The sequence below is a fragment of the Mus caroli genome, chromosome 3 (genome assembly GCF_900094665.2).
Source record: "Mus caroli chromosome 3, CAROLI_EIJ_v1.1, whole genome shotgun sequence".
NCBI classification, from domain to species: Eukaryota; Metazoa; Chordata; class Mammalia; order Rodentia; family Muridae; genus Mus; species Mus caroli.
In genome coordinates, this window is record NC_034572.1 from 24841848 (window position 1) to 24861900 (window position 20053).

Sequence of the window (20053 nt, forward strand, 5' to 3'; positions counted from 1 at the left end):
ATTTCCCGCCAAGTAACTCAGGGTCCAGTAGCAGGATGAACACGTGTGTGCCTCTTCCAAGCAGCAAAGGCAGGGTCCAGCAGTAGGCGTGGCAGGACGAATGAGCAGGAAGCTCCACCCTTGAGCAAGCAGGTTCCAGGCTGGGGGAAGGGAGGCCACAATAGACGAGGAGCGACTATATGACAGAGAAAACTCAAGGGAGGAAGAAAGTCAAGCATAGCTCCTGATACTCCAAAGCGAGCATCTCTATAGGAAGATGAATTCATTCTACATGGATTTGTATACACAGCCCAAGGAGGCAAAACAAGTATTTCCTCAAACTTTCAGCCACAAAAAATATTTACCTTCCCCAAACCTGGAGGTAAGACATAGTGTTCTGGACATACTAGGATAATTCTATTTTCTACTTGAGGGGAAATCCAAGGAAATACTTCAAAGACTAAACCCCACTGACTGTAAAGCCTAATGTCCCTATAAAATGCCAACCTACTGTTTATATAATGATAATTATATATATATAATTATAATATATATATGATGTCTTCATCATTCTCTTTTCCCTTCATTTTCTTCCTCTCCTGTTTCCTTCCTGCTCAGTCCCTGAGAGTCCCCTCACAGGACTTCAAATAAAAGGCCATGAAAATCACTTTTCATACTCAGTGCCTTATTTGTTTAAGGAATTTAATTCAATATTAGTATCACTAGATTTAGCTGGAGTCAGATGTTTAAAGATTGCTATTTGGGTTTTAAATGTCTTAATTTCTGTCTTTTCTGTGTGATAAAGTAATTGAGAGGAGAACATGCTTACCTTGGCTTGTAGTCAAGAGGAGATGCTGTCTATCCCAGCTGGGATTTGGGATGAGGCCATTAAGGAGCAGGAGGCTGGTTGCTCACATTGCATCTACAGTCAGGAAGCATAGAGTGAACAGAAAGTGGAACCAGGTGATAAAGCCTCTAGACCTAACACAGAGTTCTTCCAGTAGGCTCCCCCTGGACCAGCTTTAGACCAAGTATTCAAATATGTGAGCTCATTGGGTATAGGGGGCTTGCAGCACTATCTTTGGCCATCTATAGTACACCAAAGCAAAATGACCTTATGAAAATATTTCAGATCTTCTCATGGGATTTACTAGTTTCAGACAACAACATCAACTCATTTGTGATTAATCTCTTGTTTGATTTCCCATACACCTGTTTCTTTCATTTTGTCTAGTTTTTAGGCTTGATAAACACATGAACTAGAAAATATCCTTTAATTTTTCTTTTCATTTTTTTTTCTAAGTAAAAGATAACACTTTGACATTTCAATCTTCTAGACTGTCCTTCTGAATTTCATGGTTTTAATTGTGCTCATATCTGTGACTGCCAGAATGGAGTCAGTTGTAACTTAGTAAGTGGAGAGTGTGTTTGCCCATCAGGTTTCTATGGCAACTCTTGTGAACAAGGTAAAGTCGGTGTTTTAAAACACACATGTCTATGAGAATTCTCTGTAAGCATGGAGTCTTCTGATCTATTCGTAAACATGAAGAAACCTAAGTCAAAATTTGTCACTTAAGCTCTCAATTTATATACATTATACCAGAAGGAATATATTCAGGGTCTGGTATAATCAGACTCTTCTATTGTTCATACTATTTGGTCAAAAATATTGTTCTCTCATGAAATTGCTTAATATCTCAAAATGAAAGCTGTACGCTAATATAAGCAAGGATTGCACCTCTGAGCAAGAATAAATATTTCATGAAATGTCTAGTACAAGACTGTGACATAAATGCCTGGCTTTGTGGTGTTGAAACAGATCAGAGGAGATCATGTAAATATTTAAAGACAGGGATCGGACATTTATTGCTACAGTAACCGCAGCTATGAATGTGTATGAAACATGAAAGTGAAAATAAGGGCTAATCAGCTTGATATAAAATATTACAAAGTCTTAAAAAGACTGGGCCAGTGAAAATGCTCCCAGATATCTGTGAGCATCTCTGTGCTTACTTGCAATACAGACTTCTATGTAGCATTGTAACAGCCATGGTGAGGGTGTCAGGGACATTACAGGGACAGTGGTCACTTAGTTCTATATGAGGAATCAAAATTCCTGTATATGAACTTTTCAAATAGTCATTCTGTATTTTGAGATATCACCACAGCTTACCAGGCTTTATCATTCGTTCCTATTTTGTTCAAGTATTATTTGATGGCTCAATAAGATAGAAACTACTATCTGCCTATTTCTGTGTTAAATTCTAGAAATACAGTGGAAGACATAGTATATGTACTGTTCTAGAGAGGAAAACAATACATTATATGTTAATAGAAATACTAACAGTTGTACACATGATCTGATTCCTTAAGATTTTTAAGAGAAGATTACTTATATTCTAGAAAATTATAAACTACTGTCAGAATAATTGAGTGTTGAAAAATGTGTGTCCAAGCAGCCAAGCAGTGATCCTTACTTCTGAGAATTCCCAATATGTCCTCTCCTTCTGACCAGAAAACCTTCATCTGATCACTTTGTCATCTTTACTTGAATCTTGAAAAAATACCTGTTTAATCTGAATTCACATAGTCCCTCAGATGTTCAGATGTTTGATCTTTACCAAACCTGAGGTCAGCACAGAATATTCTATTGTCCATTTAGGAGAGTATCTAAAGAACTCTTGAAACCATAATAATACAAGAGGCTAATATTTCTAATATTTCAGTATTTTACTATCCCCTGAATGTCCACCTGGAATGTTTGGGGATAATTGCCATCAATGTTATGACTGTGAAGGATAAAGTTCTTGCCACCCAATCACAGGAAAATACCTCTGCACCTGCCCCCGCCCCCAGAGGACAGGAGCCAGAAGTGAAACAGGTATGACCAAACAGCAAAAAGACCCAAGGAGATCTACAGACACCTCACTACTAAAAATGTCGCTCTGTAAAGGAAAATTGCCCAGTATTGCTTCCATTTGTCTTCAGTTTGAGGAATCACAGTTTGTAGCCATTCCACCATAGACATTTCATACCAATACTTTGATTAACAAAATTCCTCAGAGAAACACATTGAGCATTAAGGTAACTCCAAAAAGTATTAGACTAAAAATAGACTATATCATAATCCAGGTAGTATTCTTAATATCCAAGATCCCATAAAAATCTTCAAAAATTAATATTTATACTTTATTTTCCTTCCCATTCACAGAGAGAATGAACTAGAATATGAAGCTCTGATGATTTAACAACTATCCAAAGTAGACAGAAGGGTGGATCCCACAGTGTGACGCTTGCTTGCTTGCTAGATCAAAAGGTTTGAAATCATTCATCTCAGACTCAGGACACCAAGCCTGCCTCAGCTAAGACCCTACAGAGAGTGTTTAATCTCAGAACTGACTTTGCTTATCTCCAAAGGAATAGGATTGAATTACCTGTTGTGTAGATCCCTTCCTGCAATAGTCTATTGTCTATGAACTTGTGGTCTTGGTAGTGGTGAGAAAGCCATGCTAGCCTTCCAGGATTGAGAAGATTTCTATTCCCCCAACACCACTCCATAATCCAGCTATCTTCTGAGCCATATCAATGTCAGTGGCTTCCCTGGAATACAAGACAGGATTCTAAAAGCATTGCCTTCATTTAACTCATACTGTGGCCCCAAGGAGGTGTTGTGTTCCAACTCCTGTTTGATAAAGTAGGAAACTGAGGACCTGAGTTCATAGAGGATAGATAGATAGATAGATAGATAGATAGATAGATAGATGTCTGATACTTTGATATATATGTGTACATGTACATATATATGTATACACACACACACATATATGCATGCATGCTTAGGATAGATTCTGGTATACAATAGATATACCAACAAGTATTTAGTGAAAGAGTTCTTACTTCTTTGGAGACATGGTGGACAGACCAGCTGTACCCTGTCATATCTGAAATTATTCTATCAGAACAAATATCTATGAATCTATGATACATATGTCACCCATGGAATGGTCACTAAAAGAGGCATGCCTGTAGCATTTGTGATCCCACCTGCATATGAGAGAGACCACTAATGTTAATGTTCAATGAATGCCCATTATGAGCTGTGCATAAGTTATCTTACTTCTATCTCCTTCCTCATACTATAGAGTGGGAAGATGAAACCTTTAAAGAGTAATGGAGTTCAATTATTTGTCCACATCACATAGCAAGTAAACAGCATACTGGAGACAGTCTGGGTTCAGAGACAGCGTTTTGGATGTTTCATGCTAGCATCTCCTTTTTCGGGTCTTTTTATGTTGCATTTCTCTTGATGAAAACCTTCGAGGAATTGATTTTACTTGTCTGTCTGCATCAAAAGACACAAGCATCATAAAATTCATGCAACTGCTCAATTTAACTTAAAAACTACTTGTTCCAACTTGCATGATACCCTTATATCCTCTGTGCTCAGTGGTATTTATTATTCACTACCATATTGGATCATATAACAGAAAATGCCCACCACTGCAAACGTTTCTAATACATGGTACTTGCAATGGTTTAAAAGTAACCTGCAGAGCCATAAAGATGGCTTAGTTGGTAAAAAGCAATTGTAGTACAAGTCTGACAACCTAAGATCTATTCCCGGATGCAAGTCCAAATACAGATACCAAGTGTGTATCTGCAATCCCAACACTCTAACAGGAAATAGGAAGTAGACAATAGAGAATCACCTCGAAGCTTGTGGCCAGCTAATCTGACCTTAAAGTGTCACAAACAGCAAGATGAACCTTGCTTCAGAAAGAGGTGCAAAGGCAAAGACCAATTCTTAAAAGTTCTCCTGTGACCTTCACACATGCTGTGGGCCACTCTTAAACATGAATACACACAGGCAGTGATAATAATAACAGGACAAGAAAGATGGCACAGTGGGTAAAGGCAATTGCTATCGATCCTCACAAGTTGGGTTTGGTTCCTAGTTCTACAGAGTGGAAGGTGAGGACAAAGTCTGTTCAGTTGATCTCTGATCTTAAGCCATTCATCTCCTGTCCCCCAAACACACACAGGCAACATGTGCATACAGGGAGGAGGGAATATAGATAAATTAAAATGTAATCTAAAAAATTAAGGCTACAAAATAATACTAAGTACTTAACCATGAGAACTTGTGGTGGTTAGGACTCAAGGTAACAGCTCACAGAGCTTTCTGTGGCCTAAGCGCTGTGAGACACTCAGAGCCTCTTCTGCTTTCTGTGGCCTAAGCGCTGTGAGACACTCAGAGCTCTTGCCACATATGATAAAATGATGACAAGACATGAATCAGATGTGGTACTGCATCTGTTCTCCACAGGAACCTCGAGAGTCCTTCTTGCCTGGTACTCTTGGGGCACCCAGCCTGTACAGATGTACTACAAGGTCTTTTATTTGCATTTTTATTTTCAATTAGTTACAGTTCATCTACAATATTAACTGTGAGCAGCTGTGTCTATGCTGTCGCCATAAAGATAAAAGGCCTCATTTTAACTTAACTCTGGTAAAGGACCTATTAAACAGCCATACTATTAATTCATAAAAGAATGTAACAACGTTTTATTGGGTCATTCACCCCTCCTCTTGGTAAATTAACATTTGCAGACATTCAAACAGATGGCTTAAATACACACAGTTATTAACATGAAAATGTGGTATTTTTATAAATTAAAATCAGATTCTCTACTTCTCAGAAGAGATCCTAACTAATAACTCTTTTGAGCAAGAAGAAAAAAAAAATGTGGTCTTACCACCCAACTACATAATCTTGCAAGACTTTGGGTAGAGCTAGTGTGTTGGGCTCACTTTGGAATGATGTATTTTTTTTAAAAAATGTTCCACAGAGCCTAAAATTTAGAGAACAAACTCATCTTTATTAATCTTCACTGCATCTACTTATTTTTGTGTATGTATGCATGAGCATTGTGATATAGTGGGCATGCATATTGAGATCAAAGGCCAACTTTCAGGAGTTCTGAGGCTCAAAAAGAGGTAATCAGACTCAGCAAGAGAAATCTTTAAGATCTCAACCATCTCATTGACCTCAAATGCATTTGTAAGCAGCATTTACTTGCACTGCTGGCCTAGTGTCCTCCTGAAAGAATACTTTACTCCTTCTGTTTAATGAGGAGCCATCAGCCAAACAGTTACTTCAAGAGTTCGTCCATATTCCTATTTCATATTTAAAATCTAATAGAACAAGGCAAGAAAGCTAAAGTGCGTTTTCATCTGCTTTCATATTCATAATACAAGTAAAAAGAAATCAAAATGAAGAGTAGTAACCCCCCCCGGGAGAACTTGTAAAGGGTCTAGGAGATGGTCCATGGGATATGCAAGTATGTTTGCAGAAGCCTGAAGATCTGAGGTCGATCCCCAGTACCTACACACGGTGGAAGTGTGACCATCAAGTGGCCATCTAATTGCCACAGGCTGACTATGGCACATGGGCAACCACATTACACACATATAATTCACCTGCACACACGAACACACGCGCACACACACACACACACACACACACTAATGAATAAAATAAAGGATAATTTATGAGTCGTTAACCTATTGTGGGAGAGATTGGAGCAATAAAGACTTACTAAAGAAAAATATCCCCCACAGACACAAAATTCTCTCTAGTACCATATCTTCATGTATTAGTTGGTAGTTCCACATTTTCCCACTTTCTAGATTTCAGCTCCTTATTTAAGCTTTCTAGATATGTTCAATGTTTTTGCTTTCACATAGCTAGACGATGAAAAAAGGAGCCTTAGATGAGCAAAAACGCAGCTCTGTCACTTTGCAGGCGTAGGATAGTTAGAAACAGTCACAGATCACAGCAAACCCGTTCATTTTTCTCCAGAAGGGGAGAGCTTCTCTCATGGTCTTGCCCACATTATAGGTATTTGCTGAAAGCAAATGAGGTAATGTGTTAACAACCTGCTTTTAAAAATTATTTCTTTTATATTTTTAGATTATAATGTAATTACATCATTTCCCATTTCAATTCCTCCCTCCAATACTTCCCAGATACCAGCCAACTCTTTCAAATTCCCACTTTTATTCTGCAGACCAGGGAGAAGTTAGTGTCTCTAGCACTTAAATACCTCTAAGTTGTGTACTGCTTTAGAAGCAGGGATCTTTTTTCTTTCATGGGCTGAGCAGCGTTTTCTCCTTGCCCTCCGTCCTGCAGAAAATGGATGTGTTCAGTCTGTGCTAATTCTCTCCTGGACAACAGACTAAGAGCCCACAATTGGCTGCTTCGCTTTAAGTCTTTTCTTTTAAATAGATTTTGTAACACCCACTGCCCCAACACCCCAACTATGCTACTCTTGGTGGGCACAATACAATTCAACTTACAGATTCTTTGAGTCCTTTTAGCACGTACAGAACACCAGACACACTGGAGATGTATGGCCCCTTTGACATATTTTAAGAGACAAGAGTCGAATATAAAGCCATTTCACTTTCAACAACACAAGCACAGAAAATCATGTTTTTAACCTAAAGAAAAACCTCCCACATTGTACATTTCGGGGTGAGCGCTGGCTTTTTCTGACCCCCAGGCAGCTAATCCATTTCTGTGTCCCGCACAATGCGACTGCTGTAAATGTTATGGAGTAATCAGTTTCTGAGAAGGCACTGTAGAAATGGAAGTTGCTATCCTCACTTTCCTCTTTCCAATTTTCTCAATAACTTCCTCCTCGCTCCCCACCCTTCTGTTTCCCACCCAGGGACTTTTCTTGCTTTCATTACATAACATGCTAGAATAGGGGAAAGATGCCATAGAAGAAAACAGAATTTTTCTCCTAGACTCTCATTATCTCGTTCAGTTCCAAGACTGTATTTTATAGAATGCTTGAGTTGTTTGGGTTTTTCCTTCTTCCCCTACAGAACGTAAGGCAGGCCACTACCTGACTTCCTGTTGTCGTGTTAACTCCCATAGGGAGCTTGCTCTAACCCTGTTGATGGCAGCTGTACCTGTCCCAGGAGGAGAATGGGCCCAACCTGTGAGGAGAATGGCTTGGCTCCTCATCAGCCAAAGACCCACAGGTCCTCAGAAGGTGAATCAAAGTTGGGTGCAGCTCTTCTCGGCTTATCATCTGAACTCAGGCAGGTAAAGAAACCCTCCCCATTCCACCCCGAGAGCATCAGGAATTGAGAAGGTGACACGCGGGTTTATCACCTGCATGCCCAATTCTCCTCCAGCCCCACCTTGTGAACTTCCTTTTCCCGAAGCCCACACTCAAAAAAGAGTGTTTGTTCAGAATCTGAACTACAGTAACACTTGAGCTAATAAAAGGAGCTTTGTAGAAAATATGTGCAGGAGGTATTTAAACTTGGAAGGAATAACTGCTTCATAGTGCAGGCTGGGCTGCATTGAAAAATTCACACATATTCACCGAAAACCTCAGTACCCGTAAGTAGCTGGATACTCTTTAGAAATGGTTAGAATTCTGTCTATTTATTTTCAGAATCTACTTCCCTCCCAGTAACGCTGCTGCACACTTTAAATATATTGTATTTTGGACATGGCCTTCAATGTGAGAGAATATTAAATCTTTGGCCTCAGGGAAAGGCTCAGAATAAAAACACGACATGTAAGAGAACAATGAGTCAGGACGATGTTTAGTGATGTTTTCTGTTTCTAGCCAGCATGCAAGGAAAACATGGGCAGAGCTGAGAGAGGCCAAGGTGTAGCTAACTCTGTGGATGCTCCATTTCCCATAATTCAGGAATGGGTTGAAATAACCTTAAAAATCAAATTACTCATCATTTCAAACAGCTCATAGTTATAAATGTAAGATGGGTCAATTTTGTTTTGGCTCTCAAGGATTTTATATAAGCATTCTTTTGTTGTTGTTGTTGTTGTTTTCGAGACAGGGTTTCTCTGTATAGTCCTGGCTGTCCTGGAACTCACTCTGTAGACCAGACTGGCCTAGAACTCAGAAATCTGCCTGCCTCTGCCTCCCAAGTGCTGGGATTAAAGGCGTGCACCACCACCGCCCAGTATAAGCATGCTTTTGTTTTCAGAATTCTGGCTAATTCATATTAGCAAATAATAAGTTTGTTGACCAAAAATGTTGTTCACTTTGCCTGAGCATTTCAGAATAAAAATAGAGACTATGGAAAGTATATGACTAGCCTTTATTTATATAAGACAACTATAGTGGCTCTTAAAAAACAAAACTAATTTTGGATAAAATTGTTGGAAAGATTTATGAACATAACTTGATGTTGTAAATTCAGCAGAGTTGTCAGTTTGTGCTGAAGTTAAGCCGACGTTCCTCCTCTTATCCCCACACTCCCACAAATAAGACTCAAACACAAAATATACTTACAAATACATGGCCATGTAGCTAGACTCTTTCTCCTAACTTATAACTTAAGATAACCCATTTATTTTAATCTACATTCTGCCACATGTCTGGTTACCTGTGTTCAAGTACCATGTGTCCTTCTCATTACATCTTCACAGAGAATCTCCTGCCTGGCTCTATCCCAAAATTCTTTCCACCTCCTGGATGTCCCACATCTATTTCCTGCCTAAGCCATAGGCCACAGGCTTTTTAATTGACAGATAATGCATCCATACAATACACAAGATATTCTGTCTACAATTTCCCCTTTCACTACATTTTATTGTAGTGAAATAAAATGTAGGCATTTTTCTTTCAAATATGAATTGAAAATTATTATAACAATTATAAAATTATAATGTATGAGATAGATAGATAGATAGATAGATAGATAGATAGATAGATAGATAGATATAGAGATAGGTATAGGTATAGATATAGATACATACAATGTACAGCCATTGTATGTTGGGCAATTAAGGAAGAAATTCTATTGTCTATCCTATCTTGGATTATAAAATTAAAACATCTTTTTAGACCTTGAACATCACATTAAATCCTAAACAATTTAAGCCTATAGTAAGACTAAAGCTATCTAGTCTTTAATCCACCCCATCAGAGCCCTGAGAAGAAATAATTATTACCTGAGTACACAGAAAGCTCAGGGGTACAGCTTCCAAAAATTATAGACATGACAGAGACCGCTGACTGCCTGGACAGTCCTCAATATTGTCTCTATAGTACTGGAGCATCCATCTTCAGCCTTGTGCTTGGCCCAGTCTGTCTGACAGACCTTTTGTGAAACAGGAGTTATGAAGGACTTGTATCCATTTGTCCGCCATGGACAGATTTATCTGGATCTGAAGCATGCGTCTTTTCTTTGCTCAGTGGCTAGCTTGCCACAATTGAAGCAACTCTGTATGAAGGTTATCAATGCTCACCAACTTCTTTGAAATGAAATGGGGGTACTGTCAGAAACAGACTCATCTCATAGTTAAAAGATCTTCTAACAAAGTCATTTTAAATCCCATATAGTATGGATCTCTGAGGTTTCTGAAGACCAACTCTTTATCTAAATATATCTGAATTATCAAACATTGCTTATTCTTTGCTACTTACTATCTGAACCACCTTGACAACACTTTATCATAACTAACTAGACTAGGATCTAAAATGGCCATGAGTTGATTATCTGACTACTAACTTGCATTACTTAATTACTGTTTATAATAACAGCTGTTAAAAAAACTGGGACTAAACCTTGTATTTTTAAATGAATGGCATAGGCATAATACCTACAAAAGAGTTGAAATATGCATGCGCGCGCGCACACACACACACGTAATGTAACAAATTAATTTTAAATTTTGTATACAATTTTTGTATACAAAGATTTATACCAATGAAAATCTTAAACCTGTATCAATGTATAAAATTCTGTGCCAATATAGCAAAATATAACTACAATTTTGCAACAAAAAAATACAAAGAGCTCTACCAATGTAAGATTATGCTACAAAATGTTTTTTGGTTTAAGAGTAAATTCAGTAATGTATCCCTATTTGTCTAATGCATTATAATATTTCTGTATCTGCCCCTTTTCTTTTTAAAGCCCTCTCTTTTAACTAAGAACTAAGAAAGATAAAAGGATAGAGAAGAGGAAAGGAAAAATAGAAATTTCTAAGTCTAAGCTCCCTGTTTCCTTCCCTCCTTGTCCATGACCTTAATTACGTGTAAACATCCCTGAAATGGCAATATAGCTATAACTCATAAATGACAAAAACCATCCACCCCAACTTAACAAACTGGGATAACAGTTTTCTGATAATTGCTTCCTGCTGAATTGGGACAAAGAGTTCCTTTTGGGGGGACCAAAAGGAAATTGGGAAGATGCTTAAGCCAAATGAAAGCTATCCGGCGTTATTTGTTGTCCAGTCTTTATGTGTTGAGAAAGTTCAGGACTTAATTGAAGTCCTGACTTGAACAGCGGGAAAAGCTGGACGAACCAAGGTCATCTGGGATTAGCAATCCTTTTTGAGACTGTTTTATAAGCATGTCTCTGGAAACAGCATCAATTTGAGACAGAATGGATCAAGGAACTGAAACAGCAGGTTTCAACATCCCAGCATCCTCACTGGTGAATTTTTTCAGGACTGCTCTCATGGTTTTTCCATTGTACAATATACAGACCTAACAAGCAACTCATGGTTCTATAAAGACATTTGTATGAAATGTGCTGCTGATATCTTTAGGGGTTCTCCCTCTATCAAAGCTGATCCTTATTACTTTGGAAGTAGTCCAGAGCCTTTTTTTTTCCTTCCTGTTAAGACAAACCTAGAGCATCTCAGGTCCCTCCCTCCCTCTACCTCCTGTGATTATTTTGTTCCCCCGTCTATATAGGATTGAAGCATTCACACTTTGGTTTTTCTTCTTCTTAAGCTCCATATGGTTTACATGTTGTATCATGAAAATTCTGAGCTTTCAAAAGGCAGCAGCAGGGTTTAGGAGGTGGCTGAGACCATCCAGACCAGAGTATGGCTCATCAAGTTCCACTTATACGCAAGCTAAGCATGGTGGTGCATATAATTCCAGCACAAGGTGGAGATGGGGATCCCTGGATCAAACAAGCTAGCTATACAAGCCTTATCAGTGAGTTCTGGTTTCAGCAGAGAGACCATGCCTCAAAGAATAATATGGAGAGCATTCAAGACTTCCAGTGTTAAGTCAGGCCACCACATGGACACCATATGAACAAATATGTGCATGTGCTCCTGTGGACACTCACATACACTTCCACATGCACTCATACATACCCTCACACACACACACACACACACACACACACACACACACACACACACACACTCAAGTAATATTTGTCTTTTTCTTATGTCAGTTGTGTGAAGACCTGGGTTAATATCCCTCTCCCTATCAGGACTCTTCTAATTTCATCATTTATTAAAAAGACAGTGACTATAAAAGAGGAAAAGGGCATAGAATTGGATTTGTTGTCCTTATTTAAGATATGGTCTCCATGGAGAGAGAAGACAGACTCTGAACTTGATAGAGAAAAACAATGAGATTTCTTTCTGCTTATTCTTGTTAGTACATTGCCCATTTCTTTGTAAATGAGAAACCACTAGCAAAATGTTCTGGACCAGTGTCAGATGCTCCTTATTTTATCTCCCTCTATATCCATCCCACCTCAAAAGCCTAGATACATAAATAAACAAATAAACAAGTAATAAGATTATGGGGGTAAACTGAACTCCTAGCATGACCTTGTGTGGCTCCTTTTTGCTGCTGCTGTTGTTTTGAGATAGTGTCTCACTATGCATCTCTGCTGGTCTTGGAGCTCACTGTATAGCCCAGGCTGGCCCTGCCTCTTGAGTGATGGGTGTAAAGGCACGTGCATTCACATCTGACATGCATGACTCTTTAGATAAATTGAGTTTCCCCTTCCTCCTTACTATACCAGTTAGCAAGAACTTATGCAAGTTATCATAGCTTCCCTTCTTTGTAAAAATTTATGAGTTGCCCCTTTCACATTAAAACTAAAAGCAAGAAAAAAAAAAAGAGGTTGAAATCAAAATGTTTCCAGTGTACTTTGAATTAACCTGAAAAAAAAATCTGAGTGTTTTTTATTACTAAGGTTTTGGTCACTATGGCAAATACTAAGATCATAAATTTAAGATGAAAAAATGTCCAAATTTTTTGTTTAGGTTTTACTGTTGCAACAGACTTGATGAGCCTATTGGTTTTAGGCCTTTAATGGAGGGCTGCATATTATTGGGGAGCACATGGCTTTACAAACCTGATTATTTTGGCCAGGATAGGAAAGTTAGGGAATGAAAGGTTTTAAGGTCCCTCCTCCTTGTTCAATAGTCCCAGGCATGACTTGAAGACTCGTTATAGGCTGCATCTTAACCCTTAACTGCCTCCCAAAAGTACCATCATGCTTCAAGGTCTTAACACTGTCAGCTTTGGGACCTGTTCAAATGATACCCTACAAATGAATAGACAGTAGTTTACCTTGTCCCCCCTTAAAGCTACATGTGTGTTCTTTTGGAGGATACAATTCTACTCTGAAAATTATCACAAGCAAGATATCCCAGATGTGCTGATAATCAGTCGATGGGATTCCTATGAAAAGTCATAGTCTAAAGTTTAGAAAACCTAATTTTCTTGTGAACAACTTTGAGAGAATTAATGTGTGTGCATGCGTGCGTGTGTGAGTGTGCAAATTAAGAAAATATTCTACTGAAACTTTCTGTTTTCTAAACAAAGAAAGTATATTGTTCACTTTTACAGTACATGGATTTACCTGAGATTTAACAACTTAAAAATCCATTTAAGGTACTGGAAAGACAGCTCCAGGGTTAAGAACACATACTGCTCTGTGAAGGACACACTGCTCTTGTGAAGGACACATTGCTCTTGTGAAGGACCACAGTTCAATTCTTTATACCCAGATAAGGTGGCTAAGAAGTGCCTATAATCCCAGGAGTAGGGGATCTGATGTTACTGGCATCTGTCAGCACCTGCAATCACATGCACCTACCCTCCCCCAACATATATACATACATATATTTTTAAATAACTTCAATCTTTTAAATAACTCCATACAATTCAAGAGAACAGTGATTTGCCTACCAGGTTGTAATTTCTTCAATGCTGTAAAAAGAAAAAAAAAATCTAGCTATTGTTTAAAGTGGCCTATACTTTAGTAGGTATGTTCTCCTCATGCTAAGGTTCAATGTAAAATGAGAATCTCTGTCATTGGAATAATTTATGTATTTCCATCTCCTGTTTTTCTTCACTGTACAACCTGTCCTTTGAATACAGAAAAATTGATCCTCAAGGAAATATATCCACCCATAATATTTAACCTCTTTAGAAAATTGCCTGTGCTGTAACATTCCTTCTCTTTCATTTGAAATACAAGATCAGAGTTGGGATTATTTTGCTTCTTTACAATAATAGAGCTCAAGTTTAAAGAGAAATGGACATGTGTTCACTAATTTAGCATCTCCATCAGCATGCCTGTGCTATGCCATTTCAGCATAGCACCAAACTTTCCCTGTACCCTCTGAGTTTTATGTTCATTTATTGAGTTTTCCAGAAGAGACAGCTACTTGACACAGGTTCAATTATTTTTAGAGAACTTGGAAATCATTCGAAAATTTAGTGGCGAGAAGGCATTTCCTTTGTTAGAAATAGGAAGGAGAGTTTGGCCTCTACTGGGCCTCGTTCACCTTGGTTTCTTCAAGATGCAGTAATACAGATGTATCAAGAATTTAAAAGAACATTTTGATGAAGTGCACAAATAATAGCAAGTGTCTACACTCTAGAAGTTATGTTTGCAATTCACTTGAAATAACATTTCATGGTTCTGTAATAGGAAAAAAAAAAGCATATAGCTGAGCTTTAAAATAGGTTTCAAAGAGATTCCAAAGTTTAGCTTCTTTTAGCTAATTATGTGGAAACTCTGTTCTACTTTCTTTTTGAAATCCCAGGTTTTTCTAAGTAAAAGGATCCCAGCATAAATAACTAAGCTCTAAATATATGCTTAAAGGGGGTAGATACCACCTCTTTTTCTAAGTCATTATTATTTTGTGTCTGTGTGGGTGGGTGGATGTGTATAGCTGCCCGAGGAGGCCGAAGGCATTGGGTATCTGTTAGCTGGGCTTCCAGTTAGTTGTGATCAGCCTGATGTGGGTGCTGGAAACCAAACTCTGGTCTTCTGGAAGAAAGAAGAGCAGGCACTCAACCACTGAGCCGTCTCCAGCCTTCCCACACCTCTCCTATGTTCTTTCGAATACTGATCATGCTCTCTCCTTACTAAATTACTCCAGTGGAGGTTAGCCATGCTGGCTGTTCTTCACATCACCCATGTTTTTAATAGCTCAGTATTGCACCTTTCCCATGAATGTCCTACATGTTTCTTACTTTTTGTTGTCATTGTTTTGTTAACATAACATACTTTTCTGACACAGACACATTCTACATAACTTGCAACCATGTGCCAAGAGTTCTTAATTCTGCTAGAGGAATTTAAATGTGCTTTGAAATAAAAACTTATAAAACATACTTCACATTTAAATAAACATGTACAACTTTTTGCACCTTCAAGGTTGGGAGCACACCAATGTGATAGCAATTTAGGAATCTGTAGCTAAGTGTAATAACAGGGAACATTCTGCCATCCTGACAGCAATTTTGTCATTTTCAATATTCTGTATCCAAGCCTTCTCTTTTGGTGGACATACATATTCCCTGGTGAGGGAGAAGGGTGAGGTCATTTTTATTTGAGTGTTTCATACATGAGTACATTGCATCTGTATTATTTCCCCCTGCCCAAACTCCTACTGTCACTCTCTCAAATTGACAATCACATTTTCCATATTTGTTAACTAATCAGTCCCATTAGTGATGACCATTTAGGATCAGGGTCTTGTTCCTAGACAGATATAAAAATCCAAATTGGCTCTACATGCCTCAGCAGCCAGTGACTGCCTATGGCTTCACAACTAGGGGCGAGACACTGAAATCTTCCTCCATTGTGTCAGCATGTAGATGTGGTCTTTGCAGGTCTTTTGTAGGTAGCCATATTGTTGACAGTTCACAGGAACAGTGCTTCCATCCTGTCTAGAAGACACTAATATGCAGTGACAGTAGACTAAGCCTTCGGGCCTTACAATCTTTCTGCTTCTTCTGCAATGGACCCTGAGACATAGGTGTAGGGGATGTGATTTTAGACATTTAAAAGAAATCTAGCTTTATTTTGAGGTAATTAATTATCAAAAATATTTTTAAATATAGTGTTTTTAAATATGGCACTGGGGCCCTTCCTATAATTCCAGTCCTTGGAGGACTGAGGCAGGAAGGCTATCATTACGATGCTAGTTTGGAATATTCCCTGAGAAGAAAGAAAAGAAGAAAAACGGGAAAGAGAATCTCTCTGTCTCTCTGTCTTGCTGTCTGTCATTGTCTCTGTCTCTCTGTCTCTGTCTCTGTCTCTGTCTCTCTCTACCTATCTCTCCTCTCTCTCTCTCAGACACACACACACACAGAAACACAAAGAGAGACAGAGGCAGACAGAGAGACAAGAGAGACTGACAGATACACATAGATGCACAGATAATTTAGTTATATCTCAAAATAAGTTTAAGATCTTTTAGCAACCTAAACTAAACTGTATATGGCTTAAAATTGCCCTGTTAATTACTTCAGGTAAGCCTCACAGTGGAGTGGGATACATTCGCTTTGTTCCTCTGTAACCCCTAAGGACGATTTTAACAAGGGAAGAACTTCTTCATGAGAACTAGTGGAGTGTTGGGACCTCAGGTCATTTGTTTATTTAAATAACTTAATTCAGGCATTGCTTGCACATTTGTATTTTTTATGTTCCTTGAAGCCTTTGATTATTTGAAAGCATGGTTTCTATACCTCTCTTCCTTCCTCTAGCCACTTCTGCAAGAAGAATAGGTTTCCCACATATGCAGAGAGCTGATATCCCTTCTGAGGGGATCCTAGGCAGGAAGAGCAGAGATTTCCTGGAGGAGGCTTAGATAGTTGCAGGTTTACTGTCTCTGAGCCTAGTGGGGAAACTGAGGTAACAAATCCCACACTGGGCTCTTTGACTTATGAATTAGACTTGCAACTTTATCTTTACCGATCTTCCTGGATTTCCCTGGTTTTGTGTGTGTGTTTGTTTGTTTGTTTGTTTTGTTTTTGCTTTTTCCCTAAACATCTGTTCTCTAGATTTATTTCTGGCCTGAAGCAACTGCAGTGCACAGAGGATATTACCCAGGCTCACAAGTCCTGGGGAACATTTTCAGTGAGTATTTGATGAAACTACAAATTAATAGTATTTTGTAAAAGGAAACAGGGGGAAAGGGGATAATTGCTTGGTTCTTACAGTCAATAACACTGACAAAAAAAAAGCTTTACTGGCTTACAGAAGCCGAGTGGTACATTCAACTGAAAACTTTTAGGAAGTCTAGTGTTATTGCAACTTGTGAATTCCAGTAGGAAGATGCAGGACGCAAGTCCAAACTGGGCAACCAGCCTTTCACTTGGTGGGAAATGTTTGAAAGCAAAAACCAGAGCATCAGGCTGAGGATTAGTTGCATGGACCCAGCAGGAGTGACATAAGCTTAAGGGCCCGAGTCTCAGTCTCTTAGCCACAAGTAAAGCTGGACATGGTGATATACCATGTCCTATAATCCCAGAAAGTCTACAGGATGGGAGACAGAGACATGAAGATGCCAAGAATGTTGAGGACCATTTGGCCTAGAATATGTCATGAGAGACAACAGAGATTGTGTCTCAAATGAAGTATGGGAGTTGGGGGGTGGGAGTCAACACATAAAACTGTCCTCTGAATTCCAAATGCATAACAAGGCATGCTCCCCCTACCTCCTCACAAATGTATTCATGTTGTTGTTGGTAAATGTGTGTCAAATGAAGGATAAGGGGAGAATCAACACATAAAATTGTCCTCTAACCTCCACATGCATGACAAAGCATGTTCCTCCTACCAACCCCATAATTGCATTCATGTTGGTGGTAGTAAATTCTAGAGATGAATTATCTTTAGCATAACAAGTATGATATATCTTTTGTTGAAGTATCAGAAGTGATTGCAAATACATTTGTAGCATGCTATATAGCCGCAAGCATCTTTATTTCCAGTTGTATATGATTTCATGCACATATATTCCAATTTTAAAATGAATACATTAAAACGAAATAAAATCTCAATTTTAGCATGACCAGAGTCCAACGCAGTACTTTATCTTTTTCATGTAATGGTAGAGAACCAAATAAAACCAAGCTGTAACACACAGGCAGTGTTCTTTGCTGGATGACTTGGTTCTGGGAACCTGACTGAGGAGAATAAAGGGAATAAAGAAAGAACAGACCCATACAGAGACATGTGTATGGAAAAGCTGGGGTCAGACGGGATGCCCACACTGTGAGGTAGTGACTACAAAACCTCAAAACTTTATGTGAACAGCACAGTGGGAGGAGTTAGTCAGGGTAGGGAATTTCTCCTAACACTAAGACTGCCAGGGCAGTCTCATACTACATACAAACTGGCAAATCTTTAGTAGAGGCTCCTACTGGCACAGACTATCAGCATCTATGTTCAGACCAGAGAAAGGCTTTGCCATCCATATGAGTTCATCCTATGAGGAAGGCTTTGCTATTCTCACAGGTCTGCAGCACTGGGTCCTTGATATGGCCATGCAATGTCAACAATACACATTTCCTGAGGCCTTACATTGCTCTGAATTATGAACTTGTACAGACCCCACCTATTAGATGTCCACATTTTATTTGAAAGGGATAGTCAGAGACTGAAGTTAGTGACAAGTTTGTTGTCACACTTTGAGTCATAATAATTTTAAAAAGGTTCTTTGGTTTTGGAGATTAGGGTTAGACAAACATATACCCATTTTACATATTATCTTATCATATCCCACCATGCTGAAGGCTGGGCAGGAGTGTGAACAAGAGTCCAAAGCCAACATAGGCTGCATACTGGGTTCGAGGACATCTTGGACTATAGTATGAAATACTATCTTAGAAGAAAGAATTTTTGCCAACGTATTTCAGTAATGCCTAAATTTCTCCCAGCTATCAATTTCTGTAATGAATGAGAAAGGTAATTCACAGATTTAAGTTACAGAAACATGATTTTTTTCCTTTGAAGTTATTACGTAAGTGTCAAAGGACTCTTTGAGAAATATTATTGGCTAATACCCCATTTCTAGCCATAAGGAAAAGTACATTAAGTTTATCATTTTTCCATTAGTGGGGAGGAATTTGTAGTGGAAATCCCAGAAAATGATTATGAACCTATTCTGTAGAAATATGACTAACCATGCACACAGCCTAGTGTTTTCTTTATTCAACAAAGATCTAGCAAAGAAAATTGAGAAAGAGTCAATAGAAATGCTTGCTCCAGACTCATGTACACTTCAAAAGCTGAGCTCTCCAGCTTTACTAAGAGATGAGCTGTCTGTACCCTGTGATGCTCCATATGGAATTTTAATAATAAACTATTTAATCATATATTTAATCATCAATATATTTTATAATACTTAGACCATGTAAGACAATGATTTTTAAGGAAAATTTATTAGTGAAATGATTAAAAAAGAAACATCTAATAAACATCTAATAAAAAATTTTAAAAAGATAAATAAAAAGAAAAAAATCAATAAAGTAATGAAACTTTTCCCTTAAGTTTTCAGTGTGTTCTTACATCATTTTAGGACTGTTCTCCAAAATCTATTATATTAAATTTTGATCAAAAAGTAAATATGGAAACTATATTTTAGCCTAGTGTATAATTTTTAAAAGTAAAGACTATGTATCTATACATATGCATTTCGAAAACACACTTATATTTTGAAAATGATTCTCATTTGCTTTGAATGTGTACATGACATTTTTACTGTAACCATGTCAATTAAAGTCAGAAACATAATCCAAATATCACTTTACAGATGAATTACTTAATATTGAGAATAATAGTACACAATATAAAAGACTGAATGACTGATACATTTTAGATTTCTAAATTCTAATTTCTATAATTTTATTTGACAGTATAAATTAATTGGCTAATAATTTTTTACTGTATGGTATTTGGACATATTTATATGAACGTTTAATATTTGCGATTCATTTCCCTTCCCTTA